This window comes from Amphiura filiformis, chromosome 9, assembly GCF_039555335.1.
Source record: "Amphiura filiformis chromosome 9, Afil_fr2py, whole genome shotgun sequence".
NCBI classification, from domain to species: domain Eukaryota; kingdom Metazoa; phylum Echinodermata; class Ophiuroidea; order Amphilepidida; family Amphiuridae; genus Amphiura; species Amphiura filiformis.
The window spans coordinates 12,028,045-12,043,742 of record NC_092636.1 but is presented as its reverse complement, the minus strand read 5'-3'; the positions used below and the strand labels follow the sequence as shown (position 1 = coordinate 12,043,742).

Genomic DNA, 15,698 nt, shown 5'->3' with positions numbered 1-15,698 from the left:
AAATGTTCATGCTCTAATCCATTGATATACAAAAAAGGTAAATTGATTTGACAAGAAATGAACTTCCAGACTTTTTATTTCATCTTGCATTTTCTTTCATTTCAGGGATATGTTCCAGTATTCGTAGAGGAAGAAGACGACTGCTGTCCTGTTTGCAAACCTGTCTCAGGTATTTTATTTCATTTTATAGTTGAGGTCTATGTTTTGAAACCTGAAAAATAATTTCATCATGAGAACGTACACACGATATTTATACCAAAGAATACAAAACTTGTTCCTTTGCATTAATAAAAAAGATATCCATTGAATAATGGGCTATTCCAATTGAAGTTCAAACACCTCCTTTGGAAGACATAACCTTTATGCTAGCAACTATTTTAAACTGTTGCGATTTGGTAGTTCACAGTATCTTGCGAATGGTAGTGAGCTTTGGGAAACGTACATAAGTCATTAACAACAATAAATCAAGCAAGTTTTCAAAGTATATATATATGATTTGTAGAATGAACTTTTGCAAAACATCAAAGTGTTATTTTTCAATAATATAAAAATTATTGATTTAGACAATGAAAATCGTCACCCATCCAGGTGCAGTTTAAAATCCACTCCAAGCCTGCATTAATTCAAATAGGATACGATTGAGGTGGAGGAATGCGTGAAATTGGATTCGTCTATACAGAGCTGTTATAATACTGATACTTAATATTTTTTTTTAAACAGAAGAAAGAAGCCAAAAAACCGGGTGTTTGAAGATGAGAGCGAAGGTATAACATGAAGAATATATCCTATGAATTTTCACTCAAACATCGATATTTTTGATACTATTTGTCTTGTAGAGCCTGATGTGTGTCATGTAACCTACAGTGCTGTGAATGTCAGTAATGTTGACGACTGTGTCGCCGAAGACGTCATGGTCAGCATGTGCGAAGGACATTGTAAATCTACTACAACGGTAAGAAAAATCAACATCATTAAACATGTTAAACGTCCATCATCCTCCCTAAAACGTTTTCCATACCAAAGTTATCAACAAAATTTGCAACATGAAAACCTGAGCATGTTCATCATATTTATTACATTATTCTTATAGTTTAAGTTGATTTGATACTTTAAATTGCAATTGAGTTTAGCTGATCAGCATCTCATTGACAAATAATATATGTTTTGATTCTCTGTTTCCTGATAGGTATTACTTGGTGTTAGTGAACTGCAGAAAGATTGTAGATGTTGTCAAGGCGTCAAGAGTGAAGACATACAAACTGTTGAACTCACCTGCCCCGATGGCAGCAAAGTCAATGGAGATATACCAATCATTGCCTACTGCGAATGTATGACTGCAGATTGTGCAGAGAGATAATGGTAAGAGAACAGTAATAAGAATACTATAAGCTTTTGCAAAGACATTTCACACTGCTGCCGACCGATTGTGTATCAAGGACTAGATCATGCCTACAGTGAAGCTATGCAGATTGATCGACGGATGAGGCGCCGATGTGATGATGACGTGATTGAATTAGCCAGTCAGAACGCAACTTCATATTTACGCCGTAAACCGGCTGCGCCAACCCCGGCGCCAACTTCATATTTACGCCGCGCCGTAAACTACGCCAAATCGGGCACAGCGAAATGTCTTTGCAATGGGTGTAGTAAGAATAAGTTCGCACAACACAAACAACAAAGTCTCAGTATTTGTGGTCACATTTTTAAAACTATGGATATTTAGAAATGTGATTTTTTTTTAAAATCTAGGAAATGAAACATAACAGTTACAAAATAATTACTCCCCTGGCGTCTCCTAACATTATTGCATTCAATACCATTCTACACAAATTAATACATTGTTATAACTTATCAAAAACTAGAAGAACTGACTTGCAATGTTACGTTTGTGATGATCTGTGATTTATTCTAAAATGATAAACGATCGTAGCGTTATTGCTGTATTGTAAATATGACAATGTCCATTATTCTTTGAGGTACCACAAAGGTTACCATTGTAACACTAAATCCAGTTGTTACACTAGAAGATTAAGGAGAAATGTTTTAAAATCACTTCATTGTTAACGTATTATAATGCGTTAGCTTGAAGTGATTTAGCCAAACAATATTAGTTTTCAAAATATGGTTCAATGTTACATGGGAAACTTTTGTGACCGAATTCATAACGATATCATGTTCTTAATTTGTATTCTTTCTTTCTTATTCTTTCAGAATATTTCCGAGCATCTCGACCACGGATAAAAATTATGTTAACATCAAAATGAAAAAAAATATTAAATAAAAACTATGAACTTTTAATTCTATGTTTATAAGGTACATGTAATCATTCTGAAATTAAAACTGTTTAAATGACAAACAAAATCAGTATTGACAATTGAAATGTAAAACTACATTAAGATTTAGTGTGTGAAATGCCGTTTACAAAATCATATATTTAAATAAAAATATATTATATTATATTTTAACTGCTCTACAAATAAAAAAAAAAAAAAAGAGTATAACTATTTTTTGTCATACTCTATATAATTAAGAGATACATGTGCAATTTCTGAGGTTTCTAAATAAAAATTCTATTATTATATGCATAATTTATTGTTTGTTCGAGTGCTCATATATTTAAGTATGCTGTAGCTTTAAAAGTATTGTTATTAACACAATGTGGGTCATTCGTCATGTTGTTTTATACAAAATTAGAGTATAATACTGTAAAAATGGTGTCTTTTGATGAAGACATGTCTTTAACAATAGAAAACTTAAGAGATAGAAACACGTGTACTGCCTGAAGATACGATCTAAGATACAACCATGTGTACACAAGTTTGAAACATATGCAGATTAAGAAGTCATGCACTTTTGCAAAACATGTTCAAAATCAAAGACATGTCACAGAAAGTCATGTCTTCATGCAAGACATGTCTAAATTGTAAGACGTGTCAATTGAAGCCGGTTTTGATTTTGTGTCTTCTGGTTAGACGAGACTTGTCTCAATTTAGTACATGTGTCGTTGTCAGTATCTTGATGATAGTGACATGGCACATGTTTTTTAGTTTTTATGTTTTTCTATTGTTGAAGACATGTCTTTTTGTAAAACATGTCTTTAAAGTGATACCAAGACACCAATTTTACAGCGTATCACAACATTAGGCAAATAAGGTTAATCTCATGGCCAACAAGTGTCAAAATTCACAATGATGATGCATCCAGCGAGTTGATTAATTTGCCTGATATCCTTTGCCTTAAAACATGGCGACATTTTCAAGCGTAACGATACATTTTGTGAGCAGTGTAGATAACGTGACAAAACCGTTTAATACTGTGGTGAAAATGCATAATTGAAGACCGGATTAAAAAGACTAGTTTGCGTCTGACGTCAGGGCAAAGGCGCGACGTGATTGGTTGCTGACCTGCGCAGTACAGCATTTTTGGTCTGGTTGACAAGACGTCACACGCAAACTAATCTCTGAAGAGTTCAGATGCAACAACCGATACATCCATTTTCTCAATATAACTGGTTATAAATATGAAGAAAAAAATAAGAAAATCTGCTACCTTTGATTAAAGTTACATTTACCGTTTTCGGCTTTTGGTAAATTCATATTATGCATGCATTATTTTTGGATTAGGGGACAAAGGATTAATGATCCCCTGTTCTCTAATTCAAAAATAACACGAGTTTACCAAAAGCCGAAAAAGGTAAATGTAACTGCCGAATTCGAACGATTATGATGGCAGCCTTAACTCAAAAAGTGTGACTTTATCAGCTTTTGCATCCAGACACTTCTGATGGGAGCATACCTAAAAAAAAGCTCTGGCCGTAGAGAAGGCGGGAGAGAAGGGTGCCTTCCTTGGTTGGCTCCCAGTGAGAGTCTCACCGGTGTCGTGTGCCAGACCCCTCTCATGATGAAATCGTAGTAGTATATATGAATATTAATGAACTCTACGTCATCCGCGTCATACATTTTTTTAATAATCGACTCGTACAGATCGTGAATGATGTTATTAATAGATCTAGCTCGTCACCACAGTGAAATTAATTAACACACACACGGCGGTTGAATTTTAAACCACAGTATTATAGAAAAGTGTACTTTTGTTCCAGTTTCTAACCAGTAATTTCGGAATTCAAGCATTTTAAACAACAGTAAGTGTACATTTCGTCCAGTTTCTTACCAGTCATTGCAATGAATTATGGTAGTGTAAGCTTACCAATATTAATACCAAAAGCTGTGATAGTTTCTGCACTGTACATACTGTACAACTCTGTACAGTGTGAGTATGTACGCGAGTATAACAACTTGAGCAAGTCACAATATTTTCTCAAGTTGATTTATCCTTTCTATAAATAGCGACGTATACAGAAAAATATACACAACCACGTTCTCCGAGTACTGTACATACTACATAGTATAATTTAAAACTCTAGTCCGGGACTCTAGCGGGGTACACCCATCGTATGTGTACATGGACCTAATCCATGGGTTCCTACAAGGCCGATGACTGGACAGATGACACACATTCGATAGGTGTATCGTATAATATGTGTGAGTTACGGCTTTTGACAATTGGCTCCCTAGTCCTAGCCCGAGGTACTCACACGTCCGTCACTACGATTTCCACTAGGGGTAGCGGGGTGAATGACCCCTAAATTTAAAAAATATTAATTTTTCACCCTCTATTGGGAATATGTGCAAGCTCGGGGGTGAAAACTGACCCTCTAGCTACTTTTGGACCGTACTCCTACCCCTGACTACACTGCAAAATATTTTTCACCCCCAAGATTAATTTTCACCCCATGTATTTGGATTTTCTGCAAGCTCTGGAGTGAAAAACACAGGAAAACAACCCCCGACTTTTGGGCCTTAATGCTGTAGGCCTACCCCTGATTTCCACTGTCCTTCTCCGCACGAAGGTCTGAGACTCCTGAGCATATCTGGTCCAGGGTACACATAAAATACCACGTTTTCTCATAAATACCACTTCCTACCATTCCTCACGTGAAGATGAGACTTAAACAAAACATATTTGGTGCATGTTCGTAAATTTTGAGCACATTTGAGGATGGAAAATGTTTTGAATTCTTTCTATAAATAGATGCCGTCAGTGTGGCGTCATCACCGCATGACGTGAGTTCACGGTGCCCGTTTTTTACGTGACGTAGGGCATTCATGGCCCTAGTGAGGAAGGAACAGGGCCATGTTGTTTCGGGCTACCCTAGTCCATACATTCAACATATAGCGGGGACTCTAGTCGTCTCTACAAATATGTCAATGACAGCAAGAACATGATGAAGTCTAACTTGGAATTTGCACATCATCTTGATCTTGATACTGCCCAACAGTCCAAGAGGCGTAGAACGGTTAGGTTGATATGCGCATGCATGCAAATTTTAGTCTATAGATTTCTTGTAGATGTTGGGTTATGTTGGTTTTAAATTGTGTGGGATCTATTATCTACACCCCTAGCCAATTTTTTGCTTATTTTTGTGTTTTTCTCAAAAATCATAGTGCATTGGTGACAAGTAAGATATAGGGCCTAGATATGTATATTATAGAGACAAGGACTATAACTACTGCACTGAAAATTCAGCAACTCAAGGCAAGTAGTTATTGATTTATTGATCAAATATTGGTTTTCCCTAATTTTGACTGTAACTCCACAACTGCTGTCTGTGCTGAAATAAAATTTCCAGTGTAGCAGTTGTAGTCCTTGCCCCTATAATATACATATCTTACTTGTCACCAATGCTCTATAATTTTTGAGAAAAATGTAAAATAGGCACAAAATTGGGCAGGGGTGTAGTACCCGATATCCAAATGATTTGATCGAGTAATTTATCAACTACCATGTATCCACGACAACACAATACTATAGGGACTGTGCAATAATTATGTCTACACCCAGGGTGATGTCTACACCCTGGGCCCTTAATTACTTAGTAACTCGGGGTCTGAAACAGTAACTTGGACCCCGAGATAGTAACTCGACTTTAAGTAACTCGGGCCCCGACTTAGTAACTCTGGGTCTGAGATAGTAACTTGGGGCCTCGACTTAGTAACTCGGGGTCCGAGATAGTAACTCGGGGCCTCGTCTTATTAACTCGGGGTCCAAGATTGTAACTCGGGCCTCGACTTAGTAACTCGGGTCTGAGATAGTAACACGGACCTCGACTTAGTAACTCGGGTCTGAGATAGTAACTTGGGGCCTCAACTTAGTAACTTGGTATCTGAAATAGTAACACGGACCCCAAGATAGTAACTCGGGGTCCGAGATAGTAATCCAGGCCCCCGACTTGATAACTCGGGGTCCGGGATAGTAACTCAGGGTCCGAGATAGTAAGTCGGGGCCCGACTTAGTAACTTCGGAGTCCGAGATAGTAATTGGGCCCCAAGATACTACTTTGGGATCCGAGATAGTAGCTCAAGGTCCCGAGATACTAATTCAGGGTCTGATATAGTAACTCGGGCCCCAACTTAATAACACGGGGCCCTTAGATAGTAACTCAGGGTTCCGACTTAATATCTTGGGGTCAGAGATATAATAACTCGGGGTCCGAGATAGTAACTCGGGCCTCAACTTAGTAACTCGGGGTCTGAGATAGTAACACGGACAACGAGATAGTAACTCGGGTCTGAGTTAGTAACTTGGGGGCCCCAACTTAGTAACTTGGGGCCCCAACTTAGTAACTCGGGTACCGAGATAGTAAGATAGTAACTCGGGGCCCCGACTTAGTAATTGGGGGTTAGAGATAGTAACTCGGGCCTCAACTTAGTAACTTGGGGTCTGAGATAGTAACACGGACCCGAGATAGTAACCCGGGTCCGAGATAGTAACTCGGCGTCGACTTAGTAACTCGGGTCTGAGATAATAACACGGACCCGGAGATTGTAACTCGGGGTCCAAGATAGTAACTCGGGCCCCGGCGTAGTAACTGGCGGTCAGAGATAGTAACTCGGGCCTCGACTTAGTAACTCGGGTCCGAGATAGTAACTTGGGGCCTCAACTTAGTAACTTGGTATCTGAGATAGTAACACAGACCCGAGATAGTAACTCGGGTCCGAGATAGTAATTCGGGCCCCGACTTTATAACTCAGGGTCCGGGATAGTACGGTAACTCAGGGTCAGAGATAGTAAGTCGGGCCCCGACTTAGTAACTTGGAGTCCGAGATAATAACTTGGGACCCCGAGATACTAATTGGGGGTCCGAGATAGTAGCTCAGGGTCCCGAGATACTAATTCAGGGTCTGATATAGTAACTCGGGCCCCAACTTAGTAACACAGGGCCCTTAGATAGTAACTCGGGTTCGACTTAATAACTTGGGGTCAGAGATATAATAACGCGGGGTCCGAGATACTAACTCGGGGCCTCAACTTAGTAGCTCGGGGTCTGAGATAGTAACACGGACCACGAGATAGTAACTCAGGGTCCGAGTTAGTAACTTGGGGCCCCAACTTAGTAACTCGGTACGAGACAGTAACTCGGGCCTCGACTTAGTAACTTCGGAGTCTGAGATAGTAACACTGACCCGAGATAGTAACTCGGGGTCCGAGATAGTAACAGGGCTTCGACTTAGTAACTCGGGTCTGAGATAGTAACACTGACCCCGAGATAGTAACTCGGGGTCTGAGATAGTAACTCGGGCCCTGACTTATTAACTCGGGTCGAGATAGTAACTCGGGCCCGACTTATTAACTTCGGGGTCCGAGATAGTAACTTGGGGCCTCGACTTAATAACTCGGGGTCTGAAACAGTAACACAGACCCGAGATAGTAACTCGGGGTCTGAGATAGTAATTCAGGACCCCAATTAGTATCTCGGCCCCAAGTTACTATCTCGGACTCGAAGTTACTAAGTCGGGGCCCGAATTACTATCTCGGACCCCGAGTTCCTATCTTGGGTCTGTGTTACTATCTCAGATACCAAGTTACTAAGTTGAGGCCCCAAGTTACTATCTTGGACCCCGAGGTACTAAGTCGAGACCCCGAGTTACTATCTCTGACCCCCAGTTACTACGTCGGGGCCCCGAGTTACTATCTTGGACCCCAAGTTACAATATCAGGGTCCGTGTTATTATTTCAGACCCGAGTTACTAAGTCGAGGCCTGAGTTACTATCTCGGACCCCGGGTTACTATCTTGGGGTCTGTGTTACTATCTCGGACTCCGAGTTACTAAGTCGGGGCCCGAATTACTATCTCGGACCCCGAGTTCCTATCTTGGGTCTGTGTTACTATCTCAGATACCAAGTTACTAAGTTGAGGCCCCAAGTTACTATCTTGGACCCCGAGGTACTAAGTCGAGGCCCGAGTTACTATCTCTGACCCCCAGTTACTACGTTGGGGCCCCGAGTTACTCTCTTGGACCCCAAGTTACAATATCAGGGTCCGTGTTATTATTTCAGACCCGAGTTACTAAGTCGAGGCCTGAGTTACTATCTCGGACCCGGGTTACTATCTTGGGGTCTGTGTTACTATCTCAGACCCCGAGTTACTAAGTCGGGGTCGAGTTACAATCTCTGGGTGCGTGTTACTATTTCAGACCCGAGTTAATAAGTCGAGGCCCCGGCCCCGAGTTACTAAGTCGAGGCACCGAGTTACTATCTCAGACCCGAGTTACTAAGTCGGGTCGAGTTACTATCTCAGACCCCAAGTTACTAAGTCGAGGCTCCGAATTACTATCTCGGACCCCGAGTTACTACCTCGTACCGAGTTACTAAGTCGGGGCCCTGAATTACTATCTCAGACCCGAGTTACTATCTCGGGTCCGTATACTGTTTCAGACCCGGGTTATTAAGTCGAGGCCCAAGTTACTATCTCGGACCCGAGTTACTATCTCGGGGTCAGTGTTACTATCTCAGACCCCGAGTTACTAAGTCGAGGCCCGACTTACTATCTCTAACCCCGAGTTACTATCCCGGACCCTGAGTTATAAAGTCCGGGGCCCGAATTACTATCTCGGACCCCGAAGTTACTATATAGGGTCCGTGTTACTATCTCGGATACCAAGTTACTAAGTTGAGGCACCAAGTTACTATCTCGGACCCGAGTTACTAAGTCAAGGCCCGAATTACTATCTCGGACCCGAGTTACTAGGTCGGGCCCTGAATTCTATCTCAGACCCCGAAGTTACTATCTCGCGGTCCGTGTTACTGTTTCAGACCCCAAGTTATTAAGTCGAGGCCCCAAGTTACTATCTCTGACCCGAGTTAATAAGTCGGGCCCCGAGTTACTATCTCGGACCCGAGTTACTAAGTCGAGGCACCGAGTTACTAAGTCGAGGCCCCGAGTTACTGTCTTAGACCCTGAGTTACTAAGTCGAGGCCCCAAGTTACTATCCCGGACCCCAAGTTACTATCTCGGACCCCAAGTACTATCTTGGACCCAGAGTTACTAAGTCTGAGATACTATCTCGGGCCTATCTTGGACCCAAGATACTAAATCCGGGCCCGAGTTCCTAACTCAGATATCGAGTTACTAAGTCGGGGCCGAGTTACTATCTTGGACCCTGAGTTACTATCTCGGGTCCCGAATTGTTACTAAGTCGGGCCCTGAGTTACTATCTCGGACCCGAGTTACTAAGTCGGGCCCGAGTTACAATCTCGGACACACAAGTTTTAAGGTGTATTTTGGACGAAAAAGAATTCCCGTTTCATCTCTACATAATCATATGACCTATTTTTTCGCGATTGCACGAACAAGTATCGTAATTCGTGGCAACACTGATTAGTGTATATTTCTATGCTGGGCTTTTTTTCATGAGCCACTCCCGCCTAGGCGGAAGTACCTATACACCCTCACGCAAGTCAATTGAAGCCATTACAATTTATCGCTAATTTACGACCATAAAATTTAGACACTTCTCTTGTCTGTATTAGCATCAACTCTCTCATGTCACGTTTTCATGTCAGAAATTAACATAACTCCCGAAACCGAAAACAGAAATTATCTTCGTTCAACTTTTCAGTAGGCAACAAAAGACTAGAATAAACACTCTAGTGTATGCCACAACTTTATCATGCTCACAAGTGAAACAGGACATTGAAGTTCATGATTCCCATTTTGCTACATGTGTATACCACACTCTCATGTGTACAACAATATTATCACTATAGATGATTTCCATTGTGCTATACAACATTCCCATGTATACTACAACTTTTATCACAGGTGGAACAGAGTACTATAGATGATTTCCATTGTGCAATACAACACTCCCATGTATACTACAACTTTATCATGGGTGGAACAGAGTACAAAGATGATTTCCATTGAGCTATACAACACTCCCATGTATACTACAACTTTATCATGGGTGGAACAGAGTACTGTAGATGATTTCCATTGAGCTATACAACACTCCCATGTATACTACAACTTTATCATGGGTGGAACAGAGTACTGTAGATGATTTCCATTGAGCTATACAACACTCCCATGTATACTACAACTTTATCATGGGTGGAACAGAGCACAAAGATGATTTCCATTGAGCTATACAACACTCCCATGTATACTACAACTTTATCATGGGTGGAACAGAGTACTGTAGATGATTTCCATTGAGCTATACAACACTCCCATGTATACTACAACTTTATCATGGGTGGAACAGAGTACTGTAGATGATTTCCATTGAGCTATACAACACTCCCATGTATACTACAACTTTATCATGGGTGGAACAGAGCACAAAGATGATTTCCATTGAGCTATACAACACTCCCATGTATACTACAACTTTATCATGGGTGGAACAGAGTACTGTAGATGATTTCCATTGAGCTATACAACACTCCCATGTATACTACAACTTTATCATGGGTGGAACAGAGCACAAAGATGATTTCCATTGAGCTATTCAACACTCCCATGTATACTACAACTTTATCATGGGTGGAACAGAGTACTATAGATGATTTCCATTGAGCTATACAACACTCCCATGTATACTACAACTTTATCATGGGTGGAACAGAGCACAAAGATGATTTCCATTGAGCTATACAACACTCCCATGTATACTACAACTTTATCATGGGTGGAACAGAGCACAAAGATGATTTCCATTGAGCTATACAACACTCCCATGTATACTACAACTTTATCATGGGTGGAACAGAGTACTGTAGATGATTTCCATTGAGCTATACAACACTCCCATGTATACTACAACTTTATCATGGGTGGAACAGAGTACTGTAGATGATTTCCATTGAGCTATACAACACTCCCATGTATACTACAACTTTATCATGGGTGGAACAGAGCACAAAGATGATTTCCATTGAGCTATACAACACTCCCATGTATACTACAACTTTATCATGGGTGGAACAGAGTACTATAGATGATTTCCATTGAGCTATACAACACTCCCATGTATACTACAACTTTATCATGGGTGGAACAGAGCACAAAGATGATTTCCATTGAGCTATACAACACTCCCATGTATACTACAACTTTATCATGGGTGGAACAGAGCACAAAGATGATTTCCATTGAGCTATACAACACTCCCATGTATACTACAACTTTATCATGGGTGGAACAGAGTACTGTAGATGATTTCCATTGAGCTATACAACACTCCCATGTATACTACAACTTTATCATGGGTGGAACAGAGTACTGTAGATGATTTCCATTGAGCTATACAACACTCCCATGTATACTACAACTTTATCATGGGTGGAACAGAGCACAAAGATGATATCCATTGAGCTATACAACACTCCCATGTATACTACAACTTTATCATGGGTGGAACAGAGTACTGTAGATGATTTCCATTGAGCTATACAACACTCCCATGTATACTACAACTTTATCATGGGTGGAACAGAGCACAAAGATGATTTCCATTGAGCTATTCAACACTCCCATGTATACTACAACTTTATCATGGGTGGAACAGAGTACTATAGATGATTTCCATTGAGCTATACAACACTCCCATGTATACTACAACTTTATCATGGGTGGAACAGAGTACTGTAGATGATTTCCATTGAGCTATACAACACTCCCATGTATACTACAACTTTATCATGGGTGGAACAGAGCACAAAGATGATTTCCATTGAGCTATTCAACACTCCCATGTATACTACAACTTTATCATGGGTGGAACAGAGTACTATAGATGATTTCCATTGAGCTATACAACACTCCCATGTATACTACAACTTTATCATGGGTGGAACAGAGCACAAAGATGATTTCCATTGAGCTATACAACACTCCCATGTATACTACAACTTTATCATGGGTGGAACAGAGTACAAAGATGATTTCCATTGAGCTATACAACACTCCCATGTATACTACAACTTTATCATGGGTGGAACAGAGTACTGTAGATGATTTCCATTGAGCTATACAACACTCCCATGTATACTACAACTTTATCATGGGTGGAACAGAGTACTGTAGATGATTTCCATTGAGCTATACAACACTCCCATGTATACTACAACTTTATCATGGGTGGAACAGAGCACAAAGATGATTTCCATTAAGCTATACAACACTCCCATGTATACTACAACTTTATCATGGGTGGAACAGAGTACAAAGATGATTTCCATTGAGCTATACAACACTCCCATGTATACTACAACTTTATCATGGGTGGAACAGAGTACTATAGATGATTTCCATTGAGCTATACAACACACCCATGTATACTACAACTTTATCATGGGTGGAACAGAGCACAAAGATGATTTCCATTGAGCTATACAACACTCCCATGTATACTACAACTTTATCATGGGTGGAACAGAGTACAAAGATGATTTCCATTGAGCTATACAACACTCCCATGTATACTACAACTTTATCATGGGTGGAACAGAGTACTGTAGATGATTTCCATTGAGCTATACAACACTCCCATGTATACTACAACTTTATCATGGGTGGAACAGAGCACAAAGATGATTTCCATTGAGCTATTCAACACTCCCATGTATACTACAACTTTATCATGGGTGGAACAGAGTACTATAGATGATTTCCATTGAGCTATACAACACTCCCATGTATACTACAACTTTATCATGGGTGGAACAGAGTACTGTAGATGATTTCCATTGAGCTATACAACACTCCCATGTATACTACAACTTTATCATGGGTGGAACAGAGTACTATAGATGATTTCCATTGAGCTATACAACACTCCCATGTATACTACAACTTTATCATGGGTGGAACAGGACACTATCTATTGTGCTATAATGTAAATTATTTCTAGTGTCCTGTCCCTCCTGTGACAAAGTTGTGGTATACAAAGGAATGTTGTATAGCACAATTAAAATTATGATTTAGGTGTCCCTTCCCACCCGTGACAAAGTTGTGGTATACAAGGGAATGTTGTATTGTTTAAATCAAATCATCTTTACTATCCTATCCCACCTGTGACAAAGTTATGTGTTCATGGGTATCTTGTAAAGCACAATTTTAATCTTCTATATTTTACCCACATGTAACATTTATGTTTTTTGTGTTTTATATTTTAAAGAATGGTGCAAACTTCATGAAGTAAATGAACATGTGAAGCCATTGGCTGCGAGTTCGGGTGTCAGGGCATCTGATGTTTTGCAATTGATCTTCCTAGAGGTGAGTTAAGGTTTACACTATATGTTTTGGGCAGAATTTTCGGCCGAATGTTAAATAAGTTTAGCTTAGATTTGCAAGTTTCATAAATGAAAATTTGCAATTATTTCTTGATATTTCTTGATTTATTTTTTAATATATCTAAGCAATAGTTTTGCCATTTTAACCCTCCCAAAAAACATCATGCAAATGGGGTGGAAATGACACTACTTATATCAATCATTGGGATTTCCTTAATAAAACCAATACCATTCCTCATGTGTGTCAGCTTTACTTGTCTCAATATTCGAATGCAAATGCTGCTAGTTCATGCTACCATCTAACTCGCCTTATGAAAGACGTACATAGAACATATTGACCATTTTAGGTGGCATTTTGTCTATATGTATTTTCAGATAGCTAACTCAAATACTACACCTTACAGATACAATAGCTAGCTATGTCAAATCCATTATGTTCATTTAACTTAAATCAGCAAAGAAAAGTGTTTAAATGGGATTTTGTGAATTTGCATAAGTCAAGAAGCTGTTTTGAAAAATCACATCCTGTACGATAATTTTAAAGCAATTCTGTGCACAACACCATAGTTAAGTTTGCCACCTTAAATATCTACCGTATATAATTTTTAAAAATTCTGTGACTTATTTATAATTCTATTACTCTTACGACCCATTATTCAAAATCGCTCACTGTGATTTGTTAAAACACGTCACATGAGAGCCCATTATTCTGCAATAATGGGTCAAGCGCCGTAACACACTCTACGCACAGCATTACGCTGTGCAATATTTCCGCGATACACGCTCCACCTTGAAGTAAACAACTGAAAATATTTGTGCCAAAAATGATATTTTCTCTTTAAATCGCACTATTTTCTGGTAATAGAATAGAAATAAAGGGTGCAGCATTATCCTTTACACGCAAATAATGTGTCCTTGGCAGTAAAAACGTCTAAATAATGGGTGAGGACACATTATTTGGGTGTAAAGGATAATGCATTACCCTTTATTTCTTAAATAAAAGGAAGGTCTGAAAATGTTGTGTTAATTATTATTAATATTCATGTTATTCTCATTAATAACTTTTCTGCAGGCACTAGCACTGTCTAAGGAGTAAGGATTCCTTCAATAGTTTGCAGATTGAAGCAGCCTTTTAACAGGCAACAACACAAAGAACAAGAGAGTATAGAGAATCAAGAATGCAGCAAATAAGAACTGCCCTGAAGTCTTTGGATGTCATTATTGGAACTTAATAACAATCCATTGCCATAGTCCATTTGGGACAAGATCAAGGCACAAACCACCAGATAGTAGATGCCATGGTCCTTGAAACCAATTGATATTTTATGTAGTTGCTAATTTATAATAGATTACAGGGATACAATGTATATGATATGTGCAGCCACTGTCATCTGTGTATCAAATATAACACAGAGGTTGCATACTGGATTGCAGAGCTGGATTGATGGAATCATCGCCAACTGTTAGCATAGCAGGAGATGAGCTATGTGTATGATAATTTGATGCGCCAATAGAAATCTCTATCTCCTCATCATTTAGCTTCCAGAGATTTTATGGTCATCCAGTGTTTTATTCAGTGATGCTAGATGAGGCTGTTTTCATGGAGTTTGGATAAGATACATTAAAATATCTGTATAACTGAATGTCATCACCGTAACATATAGAGAGGTTTCTTGATTGACAAGTGTATAATATTATGGTGAATGACATACATGTAACAGGGCCAATCATGGATCCTTGTGACAGGCTTTGTCGTCTAGATTTTAAAGGGAAGTGGTTACTCACTCTCTAGTATGATGCTAGGCTTAGTGGTCAAATCATTCTCTAGCATGATTGCTAGGAGAGCTGTTAACATTGTATTTGAACACAGATATTGGAACATCTGTGATTTGAAGTGATGATTTTTATGTGAGCTGGCTATCTGGTGAATATAACTGGTATTACCATATAGTCACATAAAAGTAAAAAAATAATTCTTAAGGTTGGTCTTAACCCTCAGGGAATTATGGGCCTCATAACTGCTAAATTTTTGGTCTTTTAAAATGACAAAGACTTGATGA

The 15,698-nt window shown here is 39.5% G+C and overlaps 1 long non-coding RNA gene across 1 annotated transcript; it reads left to right on the top strand.

Annotated features, from left to right (window-relative positions):
* The first annotated feature begins 3,879 nt into the window (after nucleotides 1-3,879).
* LOC140160631 (uncharacterized) lies at nucleotides 3,880-15,135 on the top strand. Its single transcript, XR_011859998.1, has 3 exons — nucleotides 3,880-4,141; nucleotides 13,524-13,621; nucleotides 14,711-15,135. It is a non-coding gene; the product is annotated as an uncharacterized lncRNA (long non-coding RNA).
* The last annotated feature ends 563 nt before the right edge of the window (nucleotides 15,136-15,698 follow it).